This window comes from Pteropus vampyrus, unplaced genomic scaffold, assembly GCF_000151845.1.
Source record: "Pteropus vampyrus isolate Shadow unplaced genomic scaffold, Pvam_2.0 Scaffold81, whole genome shotgun sequence".
In the NCBI taxonomy this organism is placed as follows: domain Eukaryota; kingdom Metazoa; phylum Chordata; class Mammalia; order Chiroptera; family Pteropodidae; genus Pteropus; species Pteropus vampyrus.
In genome coordinates this window covers 6,597,473-6,619,475 of record NW_011888862.1, presented here as the reverse complement: position 1 = coordinate 6,619,475, position 22,003 = coordinate 6,597,473, and the positions used below count along the sequence as shown (strand labels likewise).

The 22,003-nt window shown below is 38.4% G+C and overlaps 1 pseudogene; it reads right to left on the bottom strand.

Moving 5' to 3' along the window:
* Nucleotides 1–9,314: 9,314 nt before the first annotated feature.
* LOC105294018 lies at nt 9,315–9,861 on the bottom strand (annotated as a pseudogene).
* Nucleotides 9,862–22,003: the final 12,142 nt, after the last annotated feature.

Genomic DNA, 22,003 nt, shown 5'->3' with positions numbered 1-22,003 from the left:
TGATTTAGTTTATGTCATGTCTTCTGATTCATCCGAAAGCCTTATTGGAAGCTGAACATGATCTCAGTTGGGACAGTTGGTCAGCCGCTCCTGACTTGGCCACATGGAGGCTCTGACTGTCCCAGTCTCTGGACTAAACAGAGCCAACAGTAACAGATCTCTCTTCATCAGGAATGCAAGGTTTGGGATTCTCTTTATAGCCTACTTAGTATGTAGTCAAATTTTGTAGATGTTCCATATGATCTCAAAATGAATGTGTTCTCTATTTGGTGAGTGTAATCTGTGTATAAATATTAGATCAAGCTGTGTTTTTAGTGTGGATGAAATCTTTGCATATATATACACACACACATATATATACACATATATACATACACACACACGCACACACGTATACATACATATATAACTCTTGGCCACCTTACTAATAACTTTTTGAAAGTCATTAACTAAAATCTCCTATGATGCTGAATCTGTTATAAAAATGTTGCTTTATAAAATTTAAAACTACATTACTCAATGCATACGGGTTCAGAATTGTTACAGCTTCTTGGTGGTGCGGGGGCAGAAAAATAATTTCCCTCTCACCTTTCTAAATTCTGGCTAGACTAATAATCAGATTAACATGAGACAGATTAACAGAAGAAATGACCAGATATATTATGTATGTACATATGTGGGCTCCCTAGGAACCTGGGAGCCCAGGACACACTGGGTGGTTGGGGCTGACAGCCATTCTGGACTAAGGAGAGGGATGCTGCGGTCTGGGACTCCAAAGGGAAGGTCTGCAATTCACAGGTAGATGAAAAGGAGCAAACATTTGATTAACAAATTCTTGCCGGGCCACCCAGAAACAATGGGACACAGAAGGGCATCTAATCAGCAGTCTTGCCTGGTTCTTCCCTGTCTGCCACACTCTTCCTAAGCTGAGGTGAATATGCTGAGGTTCCCTTCCTGAAGCAGGTTTTTCTTTCTGAATTCCTTTAGGCTGGTAAAGGGGGAGGTAAAAATAAAACTCTTCTTGAGCTCGTTGGGCTTTAATTGTTTTCAGCTGGAAATAATCTACATGCCGGGGTGGGTGGCACATTGGGGGAGACTTGTTCTGAACCCCTATAGTTGATCATTTTATTATCAAGTGAGGTGCTGCTTTATTCCTACTAAGTCTTTCCTCTTCAAATTCTATTTTGTCTGATATCAATTTTGCCAGATAGACTTTTTTTGTTGTTATTTCTCTAGTATTTTCTCATTCTTTTTATTTTAGCTTATGTGTGTTGGGCTTTAGGTGTGCCTTTTGTAAATAGTCTATGTCTAGCTTTTGTTTTTTACTCACCCAATATAAACACATTACTTATTTATTAAAGATAGTGATTAAAAACAGATTACTAATATATTTGGGTTTAATTTTTATTTTCTTGTTCCTGTTTATCTCATTTTTTTGTTTGTTTCACCTGGTTTGGAAGTTATTCATTGTACTTCTTTATCACCCATTTCATGCTCTCATTTTCCATTGCCTTTTGACTTTTTATGTTGATGATGTGTTGTTTTCTGCAGGGTTAATTATCTTTCCTTTGCTTGGAATAAAGTAAAAACATGATAAATATTTATCTTGTGGAAGAACATTCACTACGTATTTGAGGCTTGTTGCTGTGTACCTAATGACACATGGTATATATGTTGCTTTACTCCCTGCTCATAGTGCGTGTAGGGCAAGCTAATGAAATCATCCTAGACTTTTTTTTAGCATCTCTATCCACAGAACTTGCTTACCCTCCCTATTCTTCCCCTTTCTTTTTCCTCATGATTTTTCTCCAGTAGCCTTGAAAAGGAGCCTTAAATGGAATTGTAAGTGGTAGCATGAAGGAAAGTTCAGTACATCGAGTCATGAAACCTCAGCCATCCAATTCTGTATAATTGTTTTTTAAAATTAATTTTCAATTATAGTTGACATACAATATTTGTTTCAGATATATAACATAACAATTAGACATTTATATAACTTACTGGTTTTAAAAAGAATCTTTTTCTTCTCTCTTTCCATTTGTGTGACTGCTTTATCCTTTGACACGTGTACCTTCAGCTGACTTTTGAAAGCCTGCTATTTTGGTCATAATTTTGACTGATGGGCCTATAATTAGTATGTGCTCATTAAGTACTCTGTCCTGAGTATTTCTGTGGGGTGGTAGAGAATGTTCTTAGCAGCTGCCAGGGTGATAACAGTCCTGCAAATTGGCATGACTCCAAAAGTAACCAAAGAACTTTATAAAGATTAAAAGCAAACAAATGAAAAGGCACAGCAGTAGCTGTAGCAGCAGCTAGAGCAAGGGGGGAATAGTATGAAGACTTCCTGGTCACCAAATCTAAGGACCTCCTTACCCTTGTTTTCTCCATAGTGTTCAAAGCTTCATACTCTCTCAGTTTTCCTCCCACCCATATGAAGTCATGCCTGTCTCTTACTGGCTCTTTGTCTTGCTGCCTCATAGCTACAGGTGTTTTCCAAGTGTTGGTCTGAAGTCCTCTTCTCTCTTCCATGATCCTCCTCCACACAGAGCATTCCTTTCCAATGGCTTTAAATATAAACTTTATATTGATGACTCCCAAGTCTACATCTGTGGCTTCTACCCAGACTCCAGTCCCACATTTTTAATTGCCTGCTGCACATTTCCCCATAAAAGTCCTCCTGAAGCCTTGACTAAATACACCTAAAGCCATACTCTTTCCTTAAAACCAAATTCTATACCCTATGACCTAACAATTCCATTCTTATGAATATAGCCGAAAGAAATGTGTGCACAATTCACCAAAGGACATATATAAGAATGTTCATAGAACATGATACATTATGGCTAAATGAGGTTTGACTCAGGAATGCAAAGTTTGATTAAAATTGGAAAATAAGATAGTGTCATTCATCACATTAACCAAGTGATCATTTCAAGAGATGTAGAAAATTCATTTAATTATATTAAATGTCCTTTCATGATAAACACTCTTAGCAAAGTAGGAGTAGAAGAGAACACCTTCAACCTCCAAAAGACCTACTGCAAACATACTAAATGATAAAATGTCGAAAACTTTCCCTTGGAGATCATTAACAAGACAAGGGTGCCCCTGATAACCACAGCTATTCAGCATTATTCACAGTGTTCTGGCTAGTGCACAAAACAAGAAAAAGGCATAAAAATTGGAAAGAAAGACACAGAAAACTGACATTATTTGCATATGATATGATTATATTCATAGAAAATCCAAATAATTTGGCAGGGAAACTATTGGAATTAATAATAGAATTTAGCACAGTCTCTGGATATAAGAGCTCAACATCCCAAAATCCGATATATTTCTCCATACCAGCAACAAACAGAAAATGAAATTAATAGAAAATACTGAGGAATAAATCTAATAAAGGACGTGCAAGATCTCTACAGAAAAAATGACAAAACCTTATTTTGAGATATTAAAAAAATGTAAAAATATGGGAGATATCTGTCGTAAATATGAGCAAAACAGATACCAGTTCTCTTCAAATTTATTTCTAAATTCAATGCACTTCCAATACATGATTTTTGGTGGAACCTGACAAGCTCATTTTAAAATTCATATGGAAATACAAAAGGCCAAGGATAGCCATTACCCTTTTGAGGCAGAAGAATAAGGAAGACTTGATAAACTAGATGAGAAGACTGTTATAAAGCTGTAGTCATCGAGACAGTATATTATTTTTTCAGGGATAGAAAAATAGATCAGTGGAATAGAATGAAGAACCTAGAAACATATCCACACATAAGGTCAATATTTGACATATATTGCACTGTAGAACAGAGGAGAAATGTCGTTAGAATAAATAGTACTGAGACAATGGGGAAAATTAAACCTCTATCTCACAGTGCCCCCAAATCAGTTGCAGATGTATGAAAAACCTAAACATGAAAGGAAAAATAAAAAACTCCTTGAAGATAATATGAGAAAATAGCTTCATGACCTTGGGGTAGGGAAGAATTGAATAAACCAGATTTTAAAAACCTTAACATAAGGAAAGAGTAAATATTGATAAACTTGACATTAACTTCTGGTTATCAAAAAATACAGTAAAGAGTTAAAAGAAAATCAGAGTGAGTGAAAATATTTGCAACTCACAAAACTGGTATTTTGATGTATTAAAAAATCCCAAATAGGCATGGCCTGGGGAAAGGATGGAGGTGGTGCTGACAGACAAATTTGGGGAAAACTGAAGTCAGGGAACTTTTGCCTCATTCATTGAAAGTCTCAGAGGAGCCTGCTGGACAGAGACTCCTTTGTCAACTTGGAGTGGCCCAGCCTAGTAAAGAGAGGCATTAACAAGCATAGTGAGTGTCTTAGGTCATGTTCGCTAGAAGCAGAACTTGCGATAGGGATTCTGGTGCCTGCTGTTTATTGGGAAAATGCTCTTAGGACGAAGCGAGTCTTCTTAGCTTCAGCCTGATCCCATAGGTAGTTCTGTAGCATGAATTGTCCCATTGAGTTGTTTTCTCTTGAGGCAAGGAGGCCAGAATTCCATACCCCTGTGGCATTTAGTCATTGCCTGTGGACTGTACCCCAATGGTGGGGGTAGGCATAGCTTCCTGAAAAAAAGTGGCTCCCCTCAGCTGGGAAGATTCTCCAAAGAAGGGAACATCTATAAGCTATTAGCAACCAACTCACAACATCTGGAGGGATGGGGGAAACATTAGTAGTGTCTTCTGCAGTGAGGACTTTGGTTAGTGTGCCTGAGTCAACCTCAGTTCCCATGTAGTGTGGACCCTATGTTGGAGCCAGGAAGTCTGCCATGAGGCTGGCCACCACAGGACACAGTGATCTGAAGCAGAGGGTATATGGTGAGCTCTGTACTCAGGGGGTAAATAGGAGATTATGACAGGGATTCAGAGGGATTTCTAGAGGCGAAATTGAAGAAGCCAGTGGGAGAGGACTGTTACTCTCCTAGAAGACTGAGCCAAAAAATAAGAACAAAACCAAACCACAGATTTACCAGCTACAGATGCTGACCTCAAGGCCAGCAGGGGACACAACCCAAGAGAACACAAGGATACTGTCTCTCCAAGACCAGTTTCATTTCCATCATCCAGGTTCTAGCCTAGCGAAAACTGGAAAACTTGGAAATAAGTGATTTGAGGGTTTGTGAAGAATAATATATCAGGTTTTCAAGAAATAAATTACATTTACTGTACATCTGAATTGTAGTGTAAACAAAATTTCAACATCCCTTTTAAAACACTTAAGGCCACTAGATTGTTATATTCAAACACGTAAATGAAGTAAACAAGAGTTTGACCATTGAAAACAAGATTTTAAATCCTTTGAGAGCAGGGTGGTGCAACCCACACAGTAAAGCGTTAGATAATTCCATTTTATCTCATGTCATTCCTTTTCATTAGACTTAAAAGTCATACTCTTTTGTATCAACTCACATGTGTTACCAAGAGCCAGTGGTAAAAGTCAAAAAACACCATGGAAAAAGATGATTTAACTACAGTTTGTAGTGGAATATCTGTTACTAATTTAGACAAAAATCAATTTAGACCCACACCTCATACCACGATACCAGATGAATAAAATATATAAGAGATGATATATAATATTATATAATAAAAATATAATAAATTAATTTATAAGAAAAAACACTGAATTTTATGTGGTCTCTATACTTTTCTATAAGTTTCGTAAGCTTTAAAGTAATAAAACATCACAATTATGACTGACAAATCTGACTACATAAAAATTTAAAATTGTATGTGTAAGAGATTTGAAAAACACAGGAACATATTTTTAACAAATACAAAAAAAAAAAACCTCAGAGGCTTAATAGCTTAGGCAAATTAAAAAGAAAACATTAATGTTCCAATAATCAAGAAGAAAGACATACGCAATTCCAAATAAGGAACTATGCTAAGTAAAGAGATGTATGGGAAAGTGTTAAGCCTTTCATTTCAACCTTAAACAAATACTTACTGAGCATCTATTATGGGCCAGACGAAGTTCTACGCACTTTATCAAAGTAGTTCTATGTACTAGTCGTCAAAGAATACAAGTCAAATTACTAATCAGATACTAGTGAAACGGATACTTTCATGCACTGCTGATGGAAGTAAAATATTCAACTCCAATAGGATTTGGCCATACCTATCAAATAATAGCACCGTGCAAGTTCTTTAACTAACTCAGGTATTCTACTTTGTGGAACATATCTCCAAAGGGAAAAAAAATATCTCGGGAGGGTTAAAAAATTTATGTGCCTGAAGATGTTCATCACATTGAATTTTAGAGAGAGGAAGAGAGAGAAAATATACATATATAAGCATCTTGCATATCTAACATTTTAATTCAAGCTTTCTCAAGCTTATTTTTTTATAGAATCCTTTTTCATAGAATATTTTGTAACTTGCTTGAGAACGTACTTTCAGGGGGAAAGGGGTCCATAATTTTGGTGATCCTTCTGTTAGGGTTAAGAGCTAATGTTCAGATAGTGGTAAGGTTTCACTTGGGCGAGATGTTTGGAGTCCAAGCCCACGGAAGCGTCAGCCTCTAATCTACAAGAGAGAGTGCTTCTAAAACATAAATAATCAAAGAGGATGAGGTCCCTTTCTAGATTTTCTGAGTTGTGAGCATTTCGTATGTTCTTCGGAAAGGCTAGATGAGCTCCAACCTACCTACTGAACACAGGCCTTGAACTCCTCAGAAAGAATGCAACTGAATCTCTATTCTATAGAGACTAAGACATTCATAGAAAGGACAAGTTCCCTTTATCAACTAGAGTTCAGAGGAAAAGGCAAACTACCTGACTGGGTGTCAGAATAAACATTCTTAGAGCAATGGCGCTCACTAGGAGCTCTCCGAGGTCCTGAAAAACTGCCTGTATCTAGCTCTCTCCAGCTGATAGAAACTTCCTTTCATTAGTGTCCCTCACCTAAAGGATTCACTACCTCTGCTTGACTTGGTACTTGCCCCTTGCCCTCTGACTCTTTGTCACAATCTGTGACCCATACCTAATGGGACTTCAGTCTCTTCCTGTTCTCTGCATGTAATGGCAGCTTCACTTATCAGGTCCTTCTAAAGGAAGTCTATTTGAGGTTATCTCGGTAGGAGAGAATATATGTTTTATTAACTCTTGGATGTCTTATCAGGAAGGAAGGGAATTCAGGAGTGATAATTTTCGGATATGGACTCTTTGAGATCAGTAAAACCTGGTATCTGTCAGTGTATTTGGTTGTTGTTGGGATATTTGAGAAAGTAACTACTAGAAGAACACATGGAGGAAACAGGAAAAGGAGACCATCGCAGAGTTGAGAGATATAAAGAGCCTGCACGTGACTTACCATCACACATTTCAATCATTCAATTGCTGAATTAGCAACAGGATACGGCAGGGTGCCTACATTAGGAATGGTGCCGGTAAACAAATAAATATTTAACTAAGCACTAGAAGAACATAGTTCTAGTCTTGGCTCTTTCTTTTTAAACTAACTGGTTGTATAAACTTGGGTAAATCATTTAACTTCTCTGTATTAATGTAGGGTCATTACTGTAACAAACAACCCCCAAATTTCTATCTCATTTCTCACACAACAATCAAACACATATTCTTCACTGACTGGCTTTCCTGGACAACTCTCTTCCAAGTGGTGACTTAGATGTCATCTATGTTATAGCTTTGCTGTTCTCTAAGTCCTTGGAGTAATCTTCACTCAGCTATTTAATGAGGGAAGAGAATGGTGGTGGTGGGGGGGGCTTATATATTGGAGGGTTTTATGAGTTAGGCTATGAAGTGGTACACATTACTTCTACCCACATTCTATTGGACAGAGCCCATCACATGTTCACATCTAGCTGCAAGAGATCTTAGGAAATGTAGTCTTATATGCCAAAAAGGAAAAGGGACACAGCTTGGTAAATAACTGGTCAGTCTCCACCATACTGTCTGAGTTCTGGTTTTCTCAACTGTAAAGTGATGAAAATAATATCTGCCCTTCCTCTTTATAGAATTATTGTGAAAATCAAAAGAAATTATCTGTGTGCAAATGCCTTGAAAGCTGTAAATCGACATTTATAGAAAGGGAATCATTATTGCTTGGCTTACCTACCTCTGAATGCTAATTTTACGAGTGAAAAAAGGTATTATTTCTTTGGTAGGACTCCTTATAGTAGGTCTCAGTATATACCAAGTATAAGTATATTTAATAAGATATTTTCATATGAGGTGAAAATAGAGATTGTAAATGGACTTTTGACATTTCATAATCTGAATGCCTTGATAGAAGTATATTAGGATGAAATTAAGGGAAAGGACTAATTTTTATTCAAGTCTAATTTCTCGCCAGGCTCCTTAATATGCTTATAACTTCCCAGACAATAAAACACACCATAGGTTTGATAATAGGTGGTAAGTTCTATTATCTTTGAAATTTCTCTCTGGACTGGTTATTGGAAGTGGAGTATCTATTATGACTGTTCTGTATGACATCTAATTATTCACATGCAAACATATACATACACACACACCTCCTTTTTAATTTTTCTGTGGCCCTCAGCAGCCAGATGCTCCTATTCCCTCTAACTCCCAAAAAGAAGCAAACTAAGAAAAATGCCTCCTCCAACTTCTCCTTCTCAGGTTTGCGATGAATCAAAGAATCTGATAGAATTGCATTAAGCTTACACACCCAACAACACGCCAGTGATTTCTGAACACTGATAACTCTTTAGATTCATTATGTTTTGACCTGAAGCTAGTACCAGCCATCTGGGAAGAGCTGATATTTAAGCAAACATCACTGAGCCCATTGTGACTGAGGCATTGGATCATGCTGAACTGTGAGATTTCTTTTAGGGATGAAAGGAAATAATAAGAAATCATAATAGCAAGGGACATACTTTGAGACCCAGCTTAGTTTTCTACAAAGAGAAAAAGAAAGACATTTGTTTGAAACTCCAGAGCCTTAGGGTAGTTCACTAAGTCTTAGGAATAATGTCTAATTTATCTTAGAGCAGACTGAACTCACAGCTTAAAAATTCAAAGCAAAGGTAGCTCTATTCTCAATATGTAAAAAATAACTGAATGTGAACATGACCTAAAGGAAATTAGGCTGCACATAATCATGCATTCTGGTGCACTGTGGTATTAACTTGAAAATACAGATCCTTCTTGTTGTTTTCTTTGCTGCAAAAAGCTTTATTGTTTCAATTTGAGCCAAGGCATGGGAGAGGGCTCCAGGGTGGTTAGAAGGCTGCCTATTGGTTGCAGGGAGAGGCTCAGGCAGAAGGCCAACACCAGGGGGGTGAGAAGAGCCCCTCAAAAGCCTCTGGGCTCCAAAGGCTCTTAATCATGCTTGAGGGTGAGCCTTTCGAAGAGATACTCGCCTAGCCCAGCCTGGGGGCCGGCAGCCTGCGGTGGTTAGTCAGGTGGTCGCCTATCTTCTTGACGAGTTTCACCTCCTCGTCTTAGGGAGTGGCTCTCCAGGAAGTCACAGAGATGGAGGTCTGCCCGGGCAGAACCCAGGGCATGCAGATCCAAAAGCGCCTCATTCAGGTTCTTCTCCAAGGTCATGGCGGCTTCCATGGCATCATGAGTTTTACTGCACTCATTCTGGGAAGGCTTCTGCAGGTCCTGGAAAACGGCACGGCCGCCACGCTGGTTTTGCATCTTCAGGAGACTCTCGGTGCCCTCGCGTTTCTCCTCGGCCAACTCGTGGAAGAAGGGGCCCACGCCATCCAGAGCCACATCGTCGCTGTCGAAATAGATGCCCAGAGAGAGGTAGGTGTAGGAGGCCTGCAGATGCAGGTTGGCCAGGCGGCCTCTACCTCAGTGAAATGATTCTGATGGATTTGAGAGCTCATGCTTGTTTGGCAATAAGGGGTTAAGCTCAAAACACGGTCTTGGCTGGTCTTGGAGGCCAAGGATAGCTGGGAATGTTCTGAAGGTTGCGACTGGAAAAGAGGTTGGAGGGTGACCAGAAGCTTGAAGAAGGGGCGTTCTTGGGTCTGTTCTGTCCAAACACTGTTGAAGCAAGAGAGAGATCTGAGGACTGCCAAGGGCACTGCCAGATCCTTGGGTTTTGTGGAAGGAAATATGCATTGGGGTGTAAAATGAAGCAAAGAAAGAAATGCCCTTGGAAATATGAATTGCTATAAAAATGAGCGCAGTCTAATTAAATAAGGGCCTTCTATCAATAGACTGTCCCTCACATCTGGGTATGTTGGCTGTCTTCTCTTATCAGGAAAAAAAGTGGGTCAGGGAATTATACCAAAGCAGATCTTTCCCAGATGGACAAGCTTTGAAAGAATTAAAAAAAAAAGTTTCCTCCTCTTTTCTAATGGCTCTCAGTGGGTATCTTTTTTTTTTTCTCTTAAATCTCCTTCTACCAGCCATTTCCCAGCTACATATCTACTTGGATTTCATCCTGGTCTGTGTTCTACTAATCCTATGTGTCTCATGAATCCATGCAGAATGGTACCCAAACCAAGCATGGGGTCCTGAAGCAGATGGGACTCCCCATTTATTCTGACTGCTGGCATTAGGGAATATCTTCTCAATGGGATGATAAAGCGAGGTTAAAAGTAAGGAGGAGACAGTTTTTCTTCCAAAAGAATATGAATATTGAAAACTTATAATTGGAACAAAAGTTTCCGCCTTTCCAGGACAATACACATGGATCTTTCCAGATATTGAGAGGAGAGAAACGGGAGAAAGCTGAGGCAATATGAGAGTGGGATTCCAGGAAACCTGGAATCTTATACTATTTCTCACTGAATCTAGGACCTTGGCAAGTGGCTGATCCCTCTGAGCCTCAGATTTTCCATTGGCAAAATAGTATTCATAGTAACAAACAGTTGAGAGGCATAGTGGTGTAGTGGGCAAATACACACACTCCCAGGGTTCAAATTCTGTCTCTGCCATTATTACATGTAACACTCTGTGCCTCAGGGTTTTTTCCCCTCATTTTACATCTAGCTGAAGCTTGAACTATGTTGCTGGTTGAGAATGTCCCACTTTTTAAAAAAATTAATAGACTTTATTATTTAGAAAAGTTTTAGGTTCACAGTAAATTTGAGCAAAAAGTACAGAGAGTTCTAGTACACCAGCTAGTCCTACGCATGTTCAGCCTCTCCCGCTATCAATATCCCCTACCAGAGTGGGACATAATCGCCCAAAGACCACAGTTTACATTAGGGCTTACTCTTGGTGTTGTACATTCTATAGATTTAGAGAAATGTATCATGACATATATCCACCATTGTAGTAACATGCAGAGTAGTTTCACTGCCCTAAAAATCCTCTGTGCTCCACCTATTCATCCTTCCTGCCCCCCAGTCCCTAACAACCACTGGTCTTTTCATTGTCTCCAGTTTTATCTTTTCCAGAATGTCATATAGTTGGAATCTTACAATATGTAGACTTTTCAAATTGGTTTCTTTCAGTTATTAATATGTATTTAAGTTTGCTCCATGTCTTTTTATGTCTCGATAGCTTATTTGTTCTTTAGTACTAAATAATGTTCCATTGTTTAAACATACCAGTTTATTTATCCATTCACCTTCTGAAGGACATTTTGATTGCTTCCAAGTTTTGGCAATTATGAATAGGACTGTCATAAACACCTGAGTGCAGGGTTTTCTGTGGCTATGAGTTTCTATTTCATTTGGGTAAATACTGAGGAGCACAATTGCTGGATCACATGGCAAGAGAAATTTTAGATTTCCTTTAAAAAATACTTTTATTGAGTATGAGTTTTGGCAGATTGTGTCTTTCAAGGAATGAGTCCATTTCACCTAGGTTATCAAATTGTGGGTATAGAGTTGTGCGTAATATTCCTTTACCTCCTTTTAATGTCCATGAGTTCTTTAGTGATGTCTCCATTTTTGTTTCTGATACTGGTAACTTGTGTCTGCTCTCTTTTTTATTTAGTTTGCCTGGCTAGAGGCTTATTGATTTTATTGATCTTTTCAAAGAAACAGCTTTTGTTTTGTTAATTTTCTCTATTGATTTCTTGTTTTCAATTTCATTGATTTCTGCTTGAATTTTTAAAAATTTTCAATTACAGTTGACATTAAAATTTTTATATTAGTTTCAGGTATGCAGTGAAGTTGTTAGACATTTATATACTTTATGAAGTGATCCCCCAATTAGCCCAGTACCCACCTGGCACTATACATAGTTATTACAACATTATAGACTATATTCCTTATACTACTGTATTTTATATTCCTGTGACTATTTTTTAAAATTATTTCTTTTTTTCTACTTACTTTGGATTTAACTTGCTCTTTTTTTCCTAGTGTTCTAAAATGGAAGCTTAGATTATTGATTTTAGATTTTTCTTCTTTCTAAATATAAGCATTCAATGCTATAAATTTCCCTCTAAGCACTGATTTTTGCTGCATCCCACAAATTCTTTTTGTATTTTTTTTTATTAGTTTCAAGTATACAGTACGTTGATTGGACATTTATATAGTTTATAAAACGATCCCCCTAATTGCTCTTTCTCTCCCTGGCTCTCTACCAAGCCAATATATTAATGCTAACTGCATTCCCTATGCCATGCTCCCCGTCCCCGTGACCAGCTATCAACTACTAATTTGTACTTTTTTAACCCTTCACCCCATTCTCCCATCCCTGCAACCCCTATCCCCTCTGTCCATCACCAAATTGTCCTCTATATTTGTGAGTCAGTTTTTGATTAGTTTGTTCTTTTTGTTCCTTAGATTCCACATGTGAGTGAAATCATATGGTATTTATCTTTCTCTGACTTATTTCACTCAACATAATAACCTCTAGGTCCATCCATGTCATTGCAAATGGTAGGATTTCATTTTTTTTAATGGCTGAATAATATTCCATTGTATATATGAACCATAACTTCTTCATTCAATCATCTGTTGATGGACATTTACGTTGCTTCCATATCTTAGGTATTGTAAATTGTGCTGATATGAATATTGGAATGCATAGATCTTTATGAATTATTGTTTTGGTTTTCTTTGGATAAATACCCAGAAGTGCAATTGCTGGGTCAAAAGGCATGTCCATTTTTAAGTTTTTGAGAAACCTCCATACTGTTTTCCATAGTGGCTGTACCAATTTGCAATCCTACCAACAATGTATGAGGGTTCCCTTTTCTCCGCATCCTGGCCAACACTTGTTTTTTGATTTATCGATGATAGCCATTCTGACAGGTATGAGGTGATATTTCATTGTGGTTTTAATTTGCATTTCTCTGATGATTAGTGACCTTGAGCATCTTTTAATATTTCTATCGGCCATCTGTATTTTCTCTTTGTAGAAGTATCTGTTCAGGTCTTCTGCTCATTTTTAAATTGGATTGTTTGCTTTTTTTGTTGTTGAGTTGTATGAGATCTTCATATATTTTTGGATATTAACCTCTTATAAATGTCTTCTCCCAATCAGTCAGTTGTCTTTTTGTTTTGTTGGTTTCCTTTGCTGTACAAAAACTTTTAGTTTGATGTAGTCCTGTTTGTTTATTTTCTCTTTTGTTTCCTTTGCCCAAGGAAATATATCCAAAAAGAAATTAGTATCAGTAATATCAGAGTTTACTGCCTGTTTTCTTCTAGAAGTTTTATAGTTTTGGGTTTTACATCTAAATCTTTAATCCATTTTGAGTCTATTCTTGTATACAGTGTAAGAAGGTGGTCCAGTTTCTTTTTTTTTTTTTTGCATGTATCAGTCCAATTTTTCCAACACCATTTATTGAAGAGACTATCTTTAACCCATTGTATATTCTTGCCTCCTTTGTCATATTAAGTGAGCATTTAGGCGTGGATTTATTTCTGGGCTCTCTATTCTGTTACATTGATCAATATATCTGTTTTTATGTCAGTACCATGTTTTGATTACTGTAGCCTTGTAGTATAGTTTGATATCAGGTAGTGTGATACCTCCAACTTTGTTCTTCTTTCTCAAGATTGCCATGGTTATTCAGGATCTTTTATGGTTCCATATAAATTTTAGTATTATTTGTTCTAGTTCTCCGAAAAATGCCATTGGTATTTTGATAGGGATTGCATTGAATCTAGAGATTGCCTTGGGTAGTATGGCCATTTTAATGATGTTCATTCTTCCTACTCATGAGCATGGTATATGCTTCCATTTATTTGTATCTTCTTCAATTTCTTTTTCAATGACTTATCATTTTCTGAGAACAGATCTTTTACCTCCTTGGTTAATTTGATTCTCAGGTATTTTGTTGTTTTCGACGCAATCGTAAATGGGATTGCTTTCTTAATTTTTCTTTCTGAAAGTTCATCATTGGTGTATAAAAATGCATGGGTCATACCTTTTGACCCAGCAATTGCACTTCTGGGTATTTATTTTGTATCCTGCTACTTTACTGAATTTATCGATCAGTTCTAACAGTTTTTTTGTTAGAATCTTTAGGGTTCTCTCTATGTAGTATCATGTAATCTGCAAATAATGAGTTTTACTTTTTCCTTTCCAATTCAGATACCTTTTATTTATCTTTCTTGTATGATTGCTGTGGCTAGGACTTCCAAAACAATGTTGAACAGAAGTGGTGAAAGTGGACATCCTTGTCTTGTTCCTGATCTTAAGGAAACCACTTTTAGCCTCTCTCCATTGAGTGTGATGTTAGCTGTAGGTTTGTCATATATGGCCTTTATTATGTTAAGGTATGTTCTCTCTATTCCCACTTTGCTGAGAGTTTTTATCATAAATAGATGCTGGATTTTGTTGAGTGCTTTTTCTGTATCTATGGATATGATTATATGATTTTTGTCTTTTGATTTGTTAATGTGATGTATCACATTAATTAATTTGCAGATATTGTACCAACCTTGCATTCCAGGCATAAATCCAACTTGATCATGGTGTATGATATTTTTAATGTATTGCTGAATTCGGTTTGCTAATATTTTTTTGAGGATTTTTGCATCAGTGTTCATAAGAGATATCAGCCTATAGTTTTCTTTTTTGAAATGTCTTTGTCTGGTTTTGGAATCAATGTAATGGTGCTTCATAAAAGGAGTTAGAGATCCTTCCCTCCAATTTTTTGGAAGAGTTTGAGAAGCATAGGTGTTAATTCTTCTTTGAATATTTGGTAAAATTTGTCTATAAAGCTGTCTGGTCCAGAACTTTTTTTTGGTGGGGGGGAGGTTTCTGATTACTGATTCTATTTCATTGGTGGTAATTCATTGGTTCAGATTTCCTGTTTCTTCTTGACTCAGTTTTGGGAGATTGTATGTTTCTAAGAACGTGTCCATTTCTTTCAGATTGTCCAATTTGTTGGCATATAATTGCTCATAGTATTTTCTTATGATCCTTTGTATTTCTGTGGTTTCTATAGTTATTTCTCCTCTTTCATTTCTGATTTTATTTATTTGAATCCTCTCTTTTTTCCTTGATGAATCTGGCTAAGGGTCTGTCAATTTGTTTTTCCTTTCAAAGAACCAGCTGTTGGTTTCATTAATCTTTCGTGTTGTTTTTCTAGTCTCTATTTTGTTTATTTCTGCTCTGATCTTTATTATTTCCTTCCTTCTATTCACTTTGGGCTTTGTTGGCTGTTCTTTTTCTAATTCTTTTAAGTGTAAGGTTAGATTGTCTATTTGAGCTTTTTCTTGTTTCTTGAGGTAGGCCTGTATTGCTATGAATTTCCCTCTTAGGACTGCTTTCACTATATCCCGTAAATATTGAGTCCTTGTATTTTCATTTCATTTGTCTCTAGGTATCTTTTGATTTCTTCCTTGATCTCATTGATAACCCATTCATTGTTTAGTAGCATGTTATTTAGCCTCCATATGTTCGTGTATTTTCCATTTTTTTTCTTGTAGCTGATTTCTAATTTCATATAATTGTGATCAGAGAAGACGGTTGATATGATTTCAGTCTTCTTAAATTTATTGAGACTTGTTTTGTGTCCTAACATGTGGTCTATCATTTAAAATGTTCCATGTGCACTTGAGAAGAATGTATATCTTGCTGCTTTGGGGTAAAATGCTCTGAAAATATCTATTAAAACCATCTGTTCTAGTGTGTCTTTTAGGCCCATTGTTTCCTTGTTGATTCTTTGCCTGGAAGGTCCGTCCGTTGGTGTCAGTAGGGTGTTAAAGTCTCCTACTCCGAGTGTATTAGTGTTGATCTCTCCTTTAATATTAGTCAATATTTGCTTTATGTATGCAGGTGTTCCTTTGTTGGGTGCATATATGTTTACTAGGGTTATGTCCTCTTGATTTATCGATCCCTTTATCATTATGTAATGACCTTCTTTGTCTCTTATTATAGCCTTTGTTTTAAAGTCTATTTTATCTGATAGAAGTATCACTACCCCAGCTTCTTTTTCATTTTCTTTTGCGTGAAATATCTTTTTCCATCTCTTTACTTTCAGTCTGTGAGAGTCATTCAATCTGAAGTGGGTCTCTTGTAGACAGCATATGCATGGGTCTTGTTTTCTTATCCATTGGGCTACCCTATGTCTTTTGATGGGTGTATTTAATCCATTAATATTTAAAGTGATTACTGATAGGTACATAGTTCCTGCCATTTTATTATTCGTATTTCTATTTTCTTTGTTACCCCTTCTCTTTTTACAGAAGTCCCTTTAACATTTCTTGTAATACTGGCTTATTGGTAATGAATTCCTTAAGCTTTCCCTGTCTGGGAAGCTCTTTATCTCACATTCCATTTTAATCGAAAAACTTGCTGGGTAGAGTATTGGTGGTTGTAGATTCTTGTTATTCATAACTTCGAATATTTCTTGCCAGTCCCTTCTGGCTTGCAAAGTTTCCATTGAAAAATCAGCAGACATTCTTATGGGGGTACCCTTGTAAGTAACTAGCTGCCTTTCTCTTGCTGCTTTTAAGATTCTCTTTGTCTTTTAAACTATCCTCATTTTTAAAATTCTTTTTTTCTTTTTGTTGTTCTGATTGGGTATATTCTGCTACCTTGTCTTCCAGTTCACTGATTCAATCTTCTATTCATCTAATCTACTGTTGAATCCTTCTAGTGTATTGTTCATTTCAGTTATTGTATTTTTCATTTCTGACTGGTTCTTTTTTATGGTTTCTAGATCCTTTATTATGCTTACTATCTCTCTGTTGATGTTCTCATTATGCTCATCCATTTTCCCTGTTAGTTGAGCATCCTTATAACCATTATTTTGAACTCTGGCTCTGGGAGGTTGCTTGCCTCCATTTCATTTAGCTTATGTTCTGGAGTTTTCTCCTGTTTTTTCATTTGTGGCATGTTTCTTTGTTTTCTCATTTTATTAGCCTCTCCGTGTTTGTTTCTACACACCAGGAATATTTGTTTCATCTCTTAACCTTAACCAGATGGCCTAATGTAGAAGGTGTCCTGTGTGGCCCAATGATGTACCCTCCCTGATCCCCTATGTGGCGGGGCTCTGGACATGATCTTTGTGTGGGTTGTGTGTGATCTTCTATTGTCACTAAGCCTTTACTGTTGTTAGTACATCAGTTAATGCGATTAACACTCAGGCTGACTAATTGTGGGAACTGGCTGCACCCACAGGGTAAGAGTTGCTGTGTGGGGACTGACCCCATTGAGTGAGGTTTGCCTTAGCAGGCTTGAGTATTTGTTGCAACCACCCCTTGTGTGTACTGCTAATGGGGCTAGTCAGGAGTTGCTCTGTTGTGGTCTGGTGCCAGCCTCCAGATGCAATGGTTTTGTGGCCCCTTGGGAGAGGCTTCCCCATAGGCCAAGGTCAGCAGCTGCTTTTGATTGCTCAGGGCTACCCAGTGGGAAGTACAAAGCGATCCATGGATGGTTGTTGCCTATGTTGGATCTATAGGTAAGTGGAAGAGACAGCGCTGTAGGCAGCAGTCTGGTTATTCCCCGTCTCTGACCTAGGGCAGTTTAGCAGAGGGACCAGTGCTCTTCCAGGTCTGACCCTGCCTGTCAGTTGCCTGTAAGCCTTTGAAACTGGAAGAGCCTCTGGGTGATACGTGTGTTGGGTGGTGCAGGGACCTAGGAGTCTCCTGGGTCTATTGAGTAAATTCTCCTCTGCCACTGCAGTGTCAGTTTACGTGCCAGCGCTGTCTCTGTGGCTCCCTGGAGAAGTTCCAATCATAGCAAAGTCAGCTACTGCCACCCTTAGGCCTGAATGCGCCATCCCAGGGTAGGGGCAGCTGCCTATTACCGTGTGGTGGGCACTTTGTGTGTTGGATGGGGCAGGAGCTCAGGGAGTCCAGGGCCATCAGGCCAATACAGACCCCTGCCATCCCCTCAAGAGATATTGTAGCTCGTACAGGCAGCAGTGGTCTGCCTACAACTGTTTTCCCTGAAATGCGCTCACTGCTCTAGCCAAGGTCTGTTGCCTGTGCTGACTGCACAACCCCAGAGCCAAGTAGGTCACAAGAGGCTGCTTGTCAATGGGCTGCAGGTACTTTGTGGCTTGGATGAAGTGGGATCTCAGGGAGACAAAGGCTGTTAAGCCAATGCAGCCTCAGTTTTGCTGCAACTTCTGTCCTCGGGTGTTCCCGCTGTAGTCACAGATCACAGTGAGACCAGCTGCTCTCTGGGGCGATCCCACAGACCCCTTTGATCTCCGCACATGATATTGCAACTTTTGCAGGGAGCAGAGGTCTGCCTACCGCTGATTTCCCTACAGTGCCTGCCCTGTGCTTGCCGAAGTTTGTTGTCTGTGTGGGTTGAGAGATCCAGGGGGAGGGGCAGGGCTGGGACAATTTGTGGGTAGGGTGGGGTGGGGTCCCAGAGAGACAATGGCAATCAGATCAATAAAGCCTCAGTCTTGCTGCAACTTTGGTAACCACTGGTTCCCACAGAAGTCCCACATCACAGCAAGACCAGCTGCTGTCTGGCACTGGCCCTAAGATCCCCGATATCAGCCCAAGGTCGTGTTGGCAGCAGTGATCTGCCTGACCCTGACTGGGAAATGCGTGCTCACAGCGCTGGCCACCAGCTGCGAATGCTTGGCCCTGAATGGGCGCAGGGCGTGGCAGCCATCCAGCAACTAAAGCCCCTGGCAATCTGCAGGTTGGGTGGGGCAGGCTGATCTCCTCAGGCCAGTGCTTCCTAATGGCCCTGTGGGAGGGGTCTGCAGTCACGCAGGCTCGGTCTGTAGATTGCCTGGTAGTGGAGTGGACTAAGGCACAATGTTGGCTGTCCTTCTAGCCCTCCTTCTGGCACCAGGTAATGCAGACTTTCCAGAATGAATCCCATGCGAGCCTCTGACCCACTGCCGGTGTTCTGGGTGAGTGTCCGCAGGTCAGAGAGCCTGTGTGTGCCTCCTTCAAAGGGGCATCTAGGGTTTCCGTCCCCTTTCATCTCACCCAGATGGCCGGAATCCCCTCTGGTTTTTACAGTCAGAGTTACTGGAATCTCCTCTTCCCTGGGCTGGGGAGCTCCCAAATGAGGCCAGGACCCCCCTCTCCTTCAGGGGAGCCTCTGCAGCCTCACTCTCCCTCCCGGTGATTCTCTACCACCTGCTGGTGCGGATCCAGCCCTGATTCACGACTTAGCCCCTCGTACCGGTTTCAATGTGGCTCTTTCTTTAGATTATCAGATGTACATGTTACCATCAGCTGGACTTCAGGTGAATCTCCATGTCAATTATTTTATAATTTGGTTGTAATTTCACTGCGGACCTGGGAGGAGGCGAACCCTGCTTTTACCTAGTCCACCATCTTCCTCCCAAGCCTCCCATAAAATTTTTAAGTTGTATTTTCAATTTTATTTAATTCAAAATATTTTAAAATTTGTTTTGATATTTCTACTTTGACTCATGTTAATTAGAAGTGTACTGTTAATCTCCAAGTATTTGGGGATTTTCCAGCTATCTTTTTGTTACTGATTTCTACTTTAATTCCATTGTGGTCCGAGAGCACACATTGTATGATTTTTATTCTTTTAAACTTATTAAGGTTTATTTATGGTACGGAATGTGGTCTGTCTTGGTCAATGTTCCATGTGAGCTTGAGAAGAATGTATATTCTGCTATTGTTGGATGACCTTGCCTGTAGATGCCAGATGGTGCTTTGAGTTCAACTAATGTCCTTACTGATTTTCTGCTTGCTGGATCTGTCTATTTCTGATAGAGGGGTGTTGAAGTCTCTACCTATAATAGTGGATTTATCTATTTCTCCTTGCAGTTCTATTTTTGCCTCACATATTTTGGTGCTCTGTTGTTAGGTGCATATCCTTTATGTCTTCTTGAAGTATTGACCCCTTAAGCATTATGTAATGCCCCTCTTTATCCCCGATAATTTTCCTTACTCTGAAGTCTGCTCTGTGTGAAATTAATGTAGTTTACTCCTGCTTTCTTTTGATTAGTGTTAGCATGGTATATCTTTCTCCATTACTTTACTTTTAATCTATATGTGTCATTATATTTAAAGTGGGCTTCTTGTAGATGATGTATAGTTGAGTCTTGCTTTTTAATCCACTCTGACAATCTTTGTCTTTAATTGGTGTATTTAGACCGTTGATGTTCAGATTATTGATATAGTTGGATTTGTCTACCATATTTGATACTGTTTTCTACTTGTTGCCTTTATTCTTGTGCCTATTTTTGTCTTGTACACTTTTTCTGTCTTTTGTGGTTTTAATTGAACATTTTACATGATTCCATTTTTCTCTTATTTTTTAGCATATAAGTTATACCTCTTATTTTACTTTTTAAATGGTTGCTCTAGAGTTTACAATATACATTTATAGCAAATCCAGGTCTACTTTCAAATAACACTATACCATTTCATGAATAGTGCAGGTACCATATAATAAAATAATCCTAATTCCTTCCTCCCATGCCTTTTATCATTACTGTCATTCATTTCACTTATATACATGAGCATATATATGTATATATGTATATATACATGATTGAATGCTTTGTTGCTATTATTATTTTGAACAAACTGTTACCTGTTAAAATAATTAAGAATAAGAAAAATAAAGTTTTTATTTTACCTTCTCTTATTCATTCTCCAATGCTTTTCCTTTCTTTATATCAGCCCTAATTTCTGACCTATATTATTTTCCTCCTTTCAGAAGAACTTCTTTTAACATTTGTTGAAAGGCAGGTCTGTTGGCAACAAATTCTCTCAGTTTTTGTCTCATGAAATATTTATTTCTCGATTTTTGAAAGATAATTTCAAAGGATGCAGAGTTCTAGGTTGGTAGATTATTTCTCTTAACACTTAAAATATTTCACTCCACTCTCTTCTTGCTTGCATGGTTTATGAGAAGTCGGATGCGATTATTACTTTTGCTTCTCTATTAGTAATATGTATTTTTCCTCTGGCTTCTTTGAAGATTTTTGTTTATCTTTGATTTTTTGAATATGATATGCTTAGGTATAGTTTTGTGTGTGTGTGTGTGTGTGTGTGTGTGTGTGTGTGTGTGTGTGTGTATGTTTATCTCACTTGGTGTTCCCTGAACTTCCTGGATCTGTGGTTTGGTGTCTGACATGTGCCTCAGTTAACCTATCCAGAAAATGGGGATTATAATAGCAGCTACTTCATAAGGTAATTATGGAAACTAAGATGAATTCAATATGTGAATTGAATGTACCCTTGCAGAGTACCTGGAATGTAGTTAATACTACATAAGTGTTGGCTAATATTTAAAAGACACTAAGTACCAGGCTAAGTGCTTTTCTTATAGGATCTCATTTCTTCCTCACAGCAATCTTATCTTCAGGAGGTATCTATTATTATACCCATTTTACAGTTGGGGAGACTGAGGCTCAAAGAGATTAAATGTCTATGATCACACAACTAGTTAAGTGGCAGTTCTGGAACTCTTATTCAGATCTGTGTGACTGCCAAGACCATGCCATAAATTACTAAGGAATGACACCTCAGAAGGGGGTTGGATTCTAGTTAATTTATATGGTCCCTTCCACAACGAAAATCCTATTGTATGAAGTTTGAAATAATGCCAGAATAATACTGCAGTAAAGTGCACAGGCTTGGGAATTGGGACATCTATGTTTAAGCAAGCTCGGTACACCCTCTGCTCCCCATGCTGTGA